At 41.3% G+C, this 12,973-nt stretch overlaps 1 protein-coding gene across 11 annotated transcripts in view; it reads left to right on the top strand.

Annotated features, from left to right (window-relative positions):
• The first annotated feature begins 9,646 nt into the window (after positions 1-9,646).
• Positions 9,647-12,973, top strand: part of ptprfb (protein tyrosine phosphatase receptor type Fb) — a 192,252-nt gene continuing 188,925 nt past the window's right edge. For all 11 annotated transcript variants that reach the window (XM_084412143.1, XM_084412138.1, XM_084412145.1 and 8 more), the window contains exon 1: positions 9,647-9,972. The gene's annotated coding sequence lies outside the window, so the exon portion shown is untranslated. The remainder of the gene's footprint in view (positions 9,973-12,973) is intronic.

Below are 12,973 nucleotides of genomic sequence, written 5' to 3' on the forward strand. Positions count from 1 at the left end.
GGGTGAAAGACATCATGAGAAGGTCCAGTTCAACCTCATTCAATCTCCTGAGTTCCCTGTTGTGCTTGGTTTTCCCTGGTTGTATCACCATAGTCCCCATATCAACTGGTCTTCAGGAACTGTGGTTGAGTGGGGCCCTAATTGCCAAGCTACCTGTCTTCTCTCCAGAGTCTCCCCCTGTGCTCCTAAGTCTCTTGGTCCTCTCGAGTTGTCCCGAGTCCCCTCCGAGTATCATGACCTGAGTGAGGTTTTCAGTAAGAAGAGAGCCACATCACTGCCACCTCACAGACCTTACGATTGTGCGATTGATCTTCTTCCAGGGGCCTTCCCTCCACGTGGTAGAATCTTCTCCCTCTCATCTGCTGAGACCAAATCCATGGAGGAATATATCACAGCCTCCTTAGAAGCTGGAATCATTCGTTCATCATCTTCTCCTGCTGGAGCTGGATTCTTTTTCGTTGGTAAAAAAGATGGCGGTCTCCGACCCTGCATCGATTACCGTGGGCTAAACAAGGTGACTGTGAGAAACCGATATCCTTTACCACTAATGTCTTCAGCCTTTGAGTTGCTTCAGGGGGCAACAATTTTCACCAAGCTAGACCTTCGCAATGCCTACCATTTGGTTCGGATCCGAGAGGGGGATGAGTGGAAGACCGCTTTTAACACTCCAACAGGACATTATGAGTACTTGGTCATGCCCTTTGGATTAACCAATGCTCCAGCTGTCTTCCAGGCACTCATCAACGACGTCCTGAGGGATATGTTGAACAGGTCTGTCTTTGTTTATCTGGATGATATCCTCGTGTTCTCCAAGTCCCTACATGAGCATGTTCATCATGTCAGACTCGTTCTCCAGCGTCTTCTGGACAATCACCTTTTTGTGAAGCCGGAGAAGTGTGAATTTCATGTTTCCGAGGTGTCCTTTTTGGGATTCATCCTGTCCAAGGGAAATCTTTGTATGGATCCCAAGAAGACTCTAGCTGTACGTGACTGGTCTCAACCCACCTCTGTCAAGGAGGTCCAGCGCTTCCTTGGATTTGCTAATTTCTACAGGAAATTCATTAGAGGATTCAGTTCAGTGGTTGCACCACTGACCAACCTAACCAAGAAGCGATCGGGTCCTTTTGTCTGGTCTCCAGAAGCTGAGCGGGCCTTTCAAGCTCTGAAGGTGAGGTTTACTTCAGCTCCAGTACTTACCTTACCTGACCCTTGTCTCCCTTTTGTTGTTGAAGTAGATGCTTCGGATGTGGCAGTGGGTGCGGTCCTCTCCCAACGTCTTGCAGATGGCAAACTCCACCCTTGCGCCTTCCTCTCCTCTCGTCTCTCTCCTGCTGAAAGGAATTATGATGTGGGTGATAGGGAGCTTCTGGCGATCAAGATGGCCTTGGAGGAGTGGCGGCATTGGCTTGAGGGGGCCCAGCACCCTTTCCTGGTTTGGACGGACCATAAAAATTTGGAATATGTGCAGAAGGCCAGGCGTCTCAACCCTCGACAGGCAAGGTGGGCCCTTTTCTTCAATCGTTTCAATTTTGTGCTCTCTTATCGTCCTGGCTCTAAGAATCAGAAGCCAGATGCTCTGTCCAGACTCTTCCAGAACACTGACCATGAAAACACCCCGGCAACAATCCTTCCGGATTCCAAGATTGTGGCTCCTGTGAAATGGGGAATTGAGACGCTGGTACGACAAGCCCAGAGGATGGAGCCAGATCCTGGTAATGGTCCTTCGGGACGACTTTTTGTTCCAACCTCTGTACGCACACAAGTTCTACAATGGGGACATTCCTCCCAGTTGACTAACCATCCAGGCACAGGTAGGACGTTGGAGTTTTTGAAGAGGCGGTTCTGGTGGCCCAGGATGAATACTGATGTCAAGTCCTTTGTTGCTGCTTGTCCTGTTTGTGCCCAAAACAAGAGCCCCCACACCCGCCCCCATGGCCTGCTTCACCCCCTGCCCATACCCAAACGGCCCTGGTCCCACATCTCCATGGACTTCATTACGGGACTTCCCCCCTCCCAGGGTCATACGGTCATTTTAGTTGTTGTGGACCGTTTTTCCAAAGCCTGCCGTTTTATTCCCTTACCCAAACTCCCCTCCGCTCAAGAGACTGCTGAGCTTGTGTGCCAGCAGGTTTTCAGAACATTTGGCCTCCCTCTAGACATTGTCTCGGATCGTGGGCCCCAATTCACTTCTCGGTTCTGGAGAGCCTTTTGTAAACTGATTGGGGCTGATGTCAGTCTCTCTTCTGGCTTTCATCCAGAGTCAAATGGTCAAACGGAGAGGCTCAACCAAGACCTCGAGACCACCCTCCGATGCCTGGCCTCCACCAACCCTTCATCTTGGAGCAGGTATGTCATTTGGGCAGAATACGCTCATAACACCCTGTGTTGCTCTTCTACAGGTCTCTCGCCCTTTGAGTGCCAGTTTGGGTTTCGACCTCCACTGTTCCCAGACCAAGAGGCAGATGTTGGGGTTCCTTCAGCCCAGAACTTCGTCCGGCGGTGCAGATCTGTCTGGCGTAAGGTCCGGTCGGCTCTTCAAAGGTCTACAAGACAATACCAGCTTCAGTCCAACCGCCGTCGCAGACTTGCTCCACTACTACGCCCTGGGCAAAGAGTCTGGCTGTCGACACGAGATCTTCCCCTGCGGGTGGAGTCCCGCAAGCTGGCGCCTCGGTTTGTGGGTCCCTTCAAGGTCTTGAGGAGAATTAATCCTGTCTCCTACCGTCTTCAACTTCCCCGGGCCATGCGGATTAACCCTACATTCCACGTCTCCCGTCTTCGACCTGTTGTCACCAGCCCACTAGCGCCTGCAACAAGACCACCACCGCCCCCTAGAATCATCGATGGTGAGCCGGTTTTCACGATTAACCGCCTCTTGGATTCCCGCCGAGTTCAACGAGGTCTTCAATATCTGGTGGACTGGGAGGGGTATGGCCCAGAAGAACGATCCTGGGTCCCAGCTCGAGATATTCTGGACCCAGACCTCATCAAAGACTTCCATCAGAGACATCCTGATCGCCCCAGAAGGAACGTCAGGAGACGTTCGTAGGAGGGGGGGTCCTGTCATGAATTATGTGACTGTTGTTCCTTTTTTGGCCATGTGAGGTCCTCAGGGTTTTTGTTTGATGCCTGTCACATGTTCAGATCACATGTTCTCATTATTGATTTGTTAGTTTCACCTGAGCCTTGTTAAGTTGCCTATTTAAACCCCCTGTTGTCTTGAGTTCTTTGCTCAGTCTTGAGTTGACACTGGTGCAGTCCTGTAGACTAAACCTTTCCGTGTGTTTTTCCCTGTGATTGTTTGCCTGTTACTGACCTTGTCTACCTGTTTCTCGGATTACGAGTTTGCCTGCTGCTTTTGGATTGTTCTCTGTTTCTGACTGATTTTGGATTTTGGACTTTGCCTGGATTGTGACTTTGGATTTCTGCCTGTTCCCTGTTGGATTCCTTAGCCCTGCTTTTCAAATAAAGACCTTGAACTGAGTTAACGTGTCTCTGCATTTTGAGTCTCAACACACCACCTTGTGGCACCGAGGTAGAGCTCCCACCTGCTACGCAGGAGACCCGGGTTCGATTCCCAGTTGAGCCTTACAGAATATATGCATAAATCAGTTCCATGCTTTCTTTTAAAACCAAACTGATTATCGGTAGTTATCAAATGAAGACTTCAGATGCAAAAGCCAACCAACCAAAAGTGCTATCTGAAATTTTCTTCTAGAATTATAATTTTTATCAAGCTTGTATGTTTATGTTCACTTTAATGGCAATGAAAATGACCTATTAATTGTCATTAAAGTGAAATTACTGAACTTAAACATACGAGCTGATGCTCATTTTAGAAGAAAATTTCAGATGGCACTTAGAGGCTTTTGCATCTGAAGTCTTCAAATATTCTTTGAGCCTATCCATAAGGATATGCTCAAATACTTTTGAAATTATGCTTGCTAAGGCAATTGGCCTATAATTTTCTATACTCAAAATTTTACTGGAACTAATAAGACTATTAACATAGAGGTAATGCACCATGTATTAAAAATCCGGTGAAACAAAGTAACACTAAGAAATTTTGGCTAGCATACTTCAGATGTTCTGCTGCTATCAGATCAGGGCCACATGCCTTATTTAATGCCAATTTTTCAATAGCGTGACTGACCTCATCAGAATTGATAATCATACCATCATCAACTGGAACATGACTAGCTTCGAATTTGTGTCTCTCCACACAATTAAAAATATCCCCATAATATTTTCTCCATGATTTAACAATATTCTCAACCCCAACAACCCCATCAATACTAGTTGGCAATGGTACTTTATTATTATTAACAATCTTAACTTCTTTCCAAAATTCATACACATTATTTTGCTGAAATTTCTTGGCCATTGAGTTTGCTCTCATGGTTGCCTCATTTCTTTTAATAACCCGTACGTACAGCATATTTAAACTTAGCATTTGCCAGTTTCTTTTTCTCAAATTCTGGGCCATTCAGCTTTCCCTGTTAAAACCCAGTTTTTAAAAGCATCTCTAGCCTCCAAATGCAGTTCAGACATACATTCATTCCTTCCAGCCCTAAAATGATCATTTTTAACTACTTTTTGACTAAAGGGTCTACTGGCATTATTTAAACAACACATTTCATCATACATCAGATGCAAATCATTAATATGTTTTGGATTCTTACAATTAACATTGTCACACATAATAGTCTGTTGAAACACCTATATTACTTAAAACTACACTGTGTATTTTTTTAAGTTGATTCTTAGCAAAAAACACTTTGTTCTTTCAAAATGATATGTGCTCATTAATGTGTAATTACTTCTACCAACTAATCAAGTATTCTCGTAAGCGTAGAATCTGCCATTTAGAATACATGCGAGCGAGTCGCTCGAATGGCGGCAGCCGTGTTGCGCCTCCATCTTGAAAATACATTAGCCAAAGAGGGACATACCTGGAAATTCAAGCTTCGCCTTTCGCGTTTTTACACTCAGTGGCACCATGACGAATGCGAGGGGGAGATTACTCACGACTGCCGGCAGATTTGAAATATGGCCACCGTAGGAGTTAAAGCGCCCTAGGAATGGGAGGGGCTAGAAAGTAATATTCAGTTGGTAGTCATAAACAATTTCACTGCTAGATGGGAGAAAATCCTATACAGTGTAGCTTTAAACTCTTCTCTGTTGATAGTTTATATTGCCAAAGTTCATTTTCAGGAAGGCTTGCCCACTCTAATTTTCCAATATGCTCATAATTATCATAATTGCTTATCTCGGGTAAACTTTCAACATTTAACATCATAGAGACAGGTATATTATCTGTTGTGGCCAGGTCATACAATATCTCAAGTTCCCCTAGACAATCATGTGCATCAGCTGCGCATATACAGTGATCCATCCAAGAATTTGTATTCCATGCTTCACTGATGTATGTATAACTGTCTATTGGTAGCAGTTTTTTGGCTAGATAAAAACCAACTTACTATTTTGGCAGAACGTAATTAAATGTTGACCAAACAAAGAGTTATCATCAGATATATCAGCATTCATGTCCACTATTATAAATATAGATGTATATACACTTTCCTTAATAAAAGAAGCAAGCGTATTGATATATTCATCTTCATTTTGACAGCATTCATAAGGAGTATACACATTCAAAATGATAAAAACACTGTAAAAAAAACTTAGATAATTAATGTGTTTTTTTTTTTGTGGCAAAAACGCTCACCAACTTCGTCTTCACAGCTTGTATATTCCCCCCAGCACATGTTCCAACAATACCACCAGGCTTCTTCCCTTTGGGTTGGTTTGCACGAGGTTAAGGCCGCACATCAACGTTCTCACTCACATGACGGCGACCCTCCTTCACCACTCGGCTCATTTACATTACCAAGTTACTTTTCGGTTCCACATCTGGTGTTCCTTCTGCATTTCCAGCACCCAGGGCTGAAGCTTCAAGCATCCGCACCGTAGCACCCTCAAAGTTTCGACTTAGTGCCTCCTTTCCGATCCGGGGGGCAGCCAAACTCGCTCCATCCACATCAGGTTGCTCACAAGCCGGGGACGCATGAGCCTCCGACCCCTTGCTCTGCACCTCCTTGTTTACATGGTGAATGTACGCATTCCCTCTGCTAAATCCAGGTTGTTCAATCACACACATTCGTTGATTTATATCCGCCGTAACCACCCGAAGATCTTCACAGATAGTAGTCTGTACAGACATGGCTCACTTCATTGCAGAAATATCCATGCTTAAACGCTCAATTTTCCCAAGCAGACAGGAAATATAAAGACTATTAAAAGTCAACGGTGGTAGTTCATCTAAATTATGTGACACAAAACGAGGGATGTTTTCACCGACCTCGTTAAGTAGTTTCAGACAACTCTTGACGTTGTTCACGTCCTTTTGCGGTCCCTTATGTGCTACATAGCGTTGAGTGGAATTAGGACAGAGATCAAAGAGAACTTTCTTAGAGTTCTCAATCCATTCCGACCCAAAGTGATTCACAGCCAATAAAATATCATTCTGATTCAAGGGTTTTCATCTTGATAATAAGAAAGTTTAAAAAATCATCCTCCACTATGACTTGGCCATCAGTAGCTGTGTAAATCACTGATTTTATTTGAGATTTACTTGCAGCACTCTGTGCGCTCTTGCTGCCATCCGCCATATTGGATTGCCAAAGTATATATAACATCATTATATATACGAGTGTTCCATATATATTAATAAGTAATACATACCTTGCATTTAATTTGATTCCATTTCATTCTCTTAAAATCAGCCAGTTAAAGATGATCCTCCCACTCCATTGTCATCTCTCAATTGAGCAGAGAAGCTGACTGACTTTCCACCTCAGCCACATCTTACACTCTTCTTCTGACATCTTCACTGCTGGGACATTCTAGCTTTGATTTCTTTTTTCAATAACACACCATCAAAGTCACCATATCTATATATATCTATGTTCTTCAACTTTTTCTAGCCTCCTTAACTCCTCTCCTGTAATGTTCTCTAGCTCTCCATTTCGCTAGCTCTTGCATTACATTTTCTCTTCAACTAGAAAATGCCATTATTATTATTTATAGAAATGTAGATTTAAATGTTTAATTCTATGTAAAAGAATATTATTCACTTGGTTCTTGATATGTTCTTCCTCTCATGTTGCTTTAAATTAGTCACCATCAACAAACTACAGACAATTCTACAATATTCTTCTAGCACTCTCTGGAATACTTGATTCTGATTGGTCAATCACAGCATTCTGCTGTCAAATATGTTTTGTATAACTATAATGATGTTAAATGGTATAATTGACCGTTGTTCAGGGTAGGGTATTTTCAGCATATTTGTGTTATTTTAATGGCAGTCATCAATCGGTGGTCTCTTGCTTCTCACTTCACAAAAAAGTACTCATGTAACAAGTGAGATATGTCAGCAGGTTGCTGCCACAAAATAAATGATTACTCTGAATTGGCACCCAGTGACGGCCTTCAAATTCATAGCTAGGAAGAACATTTGCAGCAGAAAGTCTAAAAACAGCAACTGTGTGTACTGTCATGGTTATACTAACATAGATTTTATTCTTAAAATGTCCCAAACTATTAGATAAAGGGATCCTCCATCCTACCGAAGGCTTCCTCAGGGGAGCAAATCCCACTAGATGGAATTGATTAATATTTCACTTTTCAAAATCACCAACAGTACATCTTAATCCCGAGGTGTGGCAGCCCTTACCTTTCAAGAGGATTGTGCTTTCCATTTCATAGCCAGCCTTTAAGTGAGTTTATACTGGTTTAGCTACTGCAGGGGAATTTCTGAGAGGTCACCAAAACACACCCATAGCCGGACCGGAGTGCTGAAACGCAAATGCGGCTTTGTTATTTTAAAACCATTATGCTATATGATAAATCTGGCCAGACATTGACGCACAGATATGTATGATGATGCCACCATTGTAATATATGCTGCCTGCACAGGACACACACTGTAGAAGCCCCTGCTTGAGACTTGACCTTGGCTGTATTTTCCTCAAGAATTGTATGCATTTTTCATGTTGATCCAAGATAGTTACTCTACAAAATTCAGCGGACGAAAAATAAGAGTTTCCTTCCATTTTCTGCAAGCTACATTATATATTTTACTGGTCATATTTTTGCACCCCATTTTTCAACAAATGGATACTATAAAACCCGCTGAAATGACTCTGCCTTGAATTAAAAGAACATGTAATGGATTCCTTTCAGAAATGTGTCAGACTAATGTCAAATCCATTATTTACTTTCTCCTACTTCAGAATTTGGAACTCGGCAACTGAGAACTGAGAACAGATTAATATCTGAGAGCAAAATCTGGCCAAAAATAAGGTTAAATGCATCCAGTTGCACATGATATGTTTCTTTATCAAGTAATGGGAAGTTAATCTTTCTTTTAATGTAATGGAAAATTATTCTCGCCACCTCCATAGTGTGGATTTAAGGGATATATGTATTTTATAGTTATTATACAGGGATTAATTAAATATTTAAAGACGCCATGAAATCAGAATTGACAATTCGTTTTTTTTTTTTTTTTTTTTTTTATGGAATATTGCAGCATTTATAGTTTTTATTATAAATGATTTATAAATGGACATCCTTTTTTTTTTTTCTTTTTTTTTTTTCACGTGCTCTCATAATATTTAATCAAAATAACTTGCCCTCCGTCTTGCAGTGACATCTCGGCTGTGTCCGAAATCACCCCCTATACCCTTATAAGTCACTGTTTTAGGGGACAGCCATTTGTAACCATTCGGTGTCTGAAAAGCATAGTGGATGTTATCGAGTGCACTCATTCAATCCCACAATGCACCGCAATAATGAGTGTACAACCGATGTACACTCAACGACTAGAGAATACCCATAATGCACTGTGGCAGTTGTGGCAAATTTATTCCCGGGTAAATTTCACCACAGGTGAATCATCCATCCATCCATTTTCCAAACCGCTGGTCCAATGTGGCTACAGCGTAATAATACAAGTATACATTCCTTTTAATTAATGATTAGTGGAGTAATGTAGAGAATAGTGAAAGAGGGTATAGGAGGCGGTTTTGAACACAGCCCTCATCTTTCCTCTGATGAAGTGCTATCAAATCCCGCTCTATAGGTAAAAAAAACAAACATGTTTTTTTATTTTTTTTATTCAAGAACCCGGTTTACACGGACATCACAAATGAGGGTAGAAGACGATAGCAACTTTCGTCTCGACGAATTAATTTAAATCTATATTATTTAATTATGCTTTATTTTTGTTGTTGTTACTTTTAAGTTAAATAATGTAACATTCAATTAATTGTATGTTTTAATATGCGACTTTGGCCACGGTCAACTTCAATAAACTGATTGCTGTTATTTATCAAGAGTTTTTGTGTAAAAGGTCTGGGCTGGGCTGATGGATATTGTTGTGTAATAATATATTAAAATTATTACATATATTCTTTGATTAATGTATTCTATTTAGGTTAAACCCCGCTAAATACCTCTGTCTCATAAAGCAGCAACCACACTAATCTAAACGGAGACTAATCTAACCGACTCGCGAGCGGCCGAATGGTCACGAATGTTTCCGAAAATGCGCACGAGCAACCTGTAAAGCAGGCAGAGAGAGAGAGACAGCGACAGCGTGATAGAGGGGACGGCAGAGCAGCAGCAGTGTCTCCGACCGCTCTGGAGCTCAAGTCCGTGAGACACAAACTCTGGATTCACAACAATAGAAGCTTTTACACTCCACCGTAGTTATAGCAACCAGTCTCAATAACGGGATTATAACGGCCGCGTGGCACATTAGTAGAGGAAGAGTCGTTACTCTGTGAAATCAAAGAATTTTCCAGTCGATTTAAAAGTGGATTTGTACGTGGCCAACTGAACCGGGTGAAACGAGCGGTTGCCGTGCACGGAAAGAAATGCAAACCGCGGCGGAACGGAGAGACGGTGAGTTCAAAGCGTTTCTCTATTCACTCGGTCTTGTTCATGACACTTGCTTTGCGTAAAGCTGTACTTTTAAGGTGATTATTGTTTGCATTAAAGAGAAGCTTCTCAGCCACGAGGTTTGGAGTGGTCGCGAAATTGTAGTAATTCTCAGAGAGAAACTAACGGGTGAGTTGACGTCGGCTAAGCTAGTGCACTAGCTAACCGACCGATTAAAAAACTTGCATATCTTTAATTTAGGGTGGTTTTCTCAAAGGGCAAGTGCAAATGAGTTCATCTCCTAGCACAGCAAGTTATAAGTAATGACTGCCCATATTTTGTCGCTGTAACTCTCATTTTAGTGCCTCGTGGTCCCAATTTGTTGTTAAGAAGCGTTTGATGAGGATCAAGTGCAGGGCGCAATGTAGTTGTGTCATGTAAACGAACTAGACAATGATGAAGCTGAACTCTTGACCACAGGTAATCTATAATGCACAGCGCATATTCGCTGGTAAAATGCATTAACGTACAGAGCAAGTGTCGCGGGACATTCTTCTATCAGCGAGCTCACTTCTCCAAAGATGTTTTTTCTTATGTAAAATAATGTTGTGCAATCGTGTCAATGTTTTTATTTTATTTTATTTTATTATGCATATATCTGAAATGGTTCAATCGGGTGTGATTATGAAAAAGGCGTAAAGAAATTAATTCCAAACACGTACATGGAGATTTAGTACATTTTTAAAAAGATGCCTCCGTCTGTGAATGACCCGTGCATATTTTGAAACGCACACTCATTATACACACATCTTTTGTTTTTGTTTTTTTTTGTTTTTTTTTACCCAAAACGTAGCCGTATGCTACGACTATTTAAAGTCGATGTCTGCTGAGGTCAGTATTTCCAATGGCATTACAATCAAACATCGCTACAACGCAATGAGTGTTATTTTACGTTTCCAAATCATAATATTTTACAGTGCAGTTTATCCACACCGCTCTGTTAGAAAGTATTATTTGACCTGGTTTGGATATATTTTTGATGGGACTTCAAAGAAATGTGTCAGTGAGATTTACATGAGAAGTAAAGCTCACGCGCCTCAAAACGCTGATCAGTCAAACATTAAAATCCTGTCATTACTCATAATTTTGTTCGTACCTGTACCCGTACAACTTTTTTTTTTTTTTTTTCGTGTAAAACAGAGGGAGATGTTAGGCACAATGGCATTCTATTCACTTTCACTGCATAATTTCTGTGTGTCAGTCAAGACATTGTGCCTTACAGCTCCTGTTGTGGAAGTCCTGCAGGTTTACAACAACATGAGGGTGAATAAATGATGATAGACTTAATTTTTGAGTGAACTGTTCCTTTAACATCACTAATGCAGTGGGGCTCCAGCAGAACAATACCACTCTTGTTATGCTATAGACATTATGCATTATTTGTTACGCTGGTTTTGTTGCCCTTTCCCCTCACAGCAATTCTGTCCGTCAGGAGTTAGCCTATTTTAAGAATGGAGCCTATACATGACCATACGTGAACACTGCGGGTGAGGGTTTCAACCATCCGGAGTTTTTATTTATTAAATACAAACAAACAAAAGAGCATATATTAGGAATTTCAGAGTGCACATGAAGCATCTCAGCAATATCAAATGATCTGGAAAAGCTCAAGAGCAAGTTTCGTGCAATTGCATCAGAAGTCTGAAATAATTTGACCGGGGACAACATCATTTTCTTGACCCTGTGCAATCTTCTGGTACTACTGTACGTTCAGTTCATGTAATTAGTTTAATATTCTGTCAGTTCTGGTTTTGTTCATAAAGACAGAACGACTCCTGAGGCTAACGGCTTGCTGGAGAAAATTTGTGGTCTATATTTTGACTGGCATTAAGATGAACTGATAATATCACTTGTGATTGGATCACAGGCACTAATTTGTTGATTTGCTGAATCATTGGACGAATTTCAGATGCAGCTGATCATTGTGACCTGCTGAAATAAAATATAATTAAAGCATTGTGCCTGAAAAGGATTTTCTAGATTCTGGATAATGTACCTTGTCATAGCAGCTGTCATTAATTAATGAGCATAACACCGTTGGAGATGCCCTTTAAGCAAGATATACGGTTGTTTAGTGGATCTTAGTATTTCTAGCTGTTTTGTTTGTGTTAGTATAATTTGGTGTCTTCCTCTTTCACCCTCTTACCTACTTCATTCTGGCAGAGGGAACTAATTGGCACGTTTGAATTGCCCGGCCCTCTGTTGCCACATGCTGAAAAGCCACTTGGTGCAAACTTCCCCCTTGCTGACGCTGTCTTATGATTTCCATGTGCGCTGAATTTGGGTAATTTCAGGGCCTGGGCTCTAATGAGAGATTTTATTTCTGTAGTGCATCGGTTGTGGTGTCGGGGATCAACATTTATAGGACTCATATCTGGGAACTGAAAGTCTCTTGGACTTCTCAGTGGTACACTGGGCTCTGGCATGGGAACATGCATTTTTTATTTATTTAAACAATTCAGCCTAGTCAACACTTTTTTTTTTTCTTTTTTTTTTTTTAGGAGTCCTGTGGCACAGTCAGTGTGGTCGAATGTGGTAGAAGATCCGTTGTTTGCTATAGTTTCGTTCAGTCTTAAAAGGTCATGAGCACCTGAATAAAAGACAAAGCTGTCTTTACTAAACTAGACTTAGGGGCTGTTTACACGACAACGTTTTCAACTAAAAACTGAAAACTAGTTGTATGCGTTTTGGCCGTTCATTTACATGACAATGGTGTTTTGGGGGCCTAAAAATGCAAACCTTTGAAAATGGGTTTCAAAGTGCAAGTTTTTAAACAATATCGTTATTATCTTTGTGTAAACTACAAAAACGCGAATTTGTGAAACCGGTGACGTCATGCGGATGCGTATTGTTTCTTTACAAAGTGACATCGCCTGACATACAATACAATACAGGCACTTTTAATTGTTTTTGTTCTTCTACACAGGGGTTTATTTTTTACTCTAAAGCAGGAATTTTCTAATTT

This window comes from Rutilus rutilus (assembly GCF_951802725.1).
Source record: "Rutilus rutilus genome assembly, chromosome: 6".
Lineage (NCBI taxonomy): Eukaryota > Metazoa > Chordata > Actinopteri > Cypriniformes > Leuciscidae > Rutilus > Rutilus rutilus.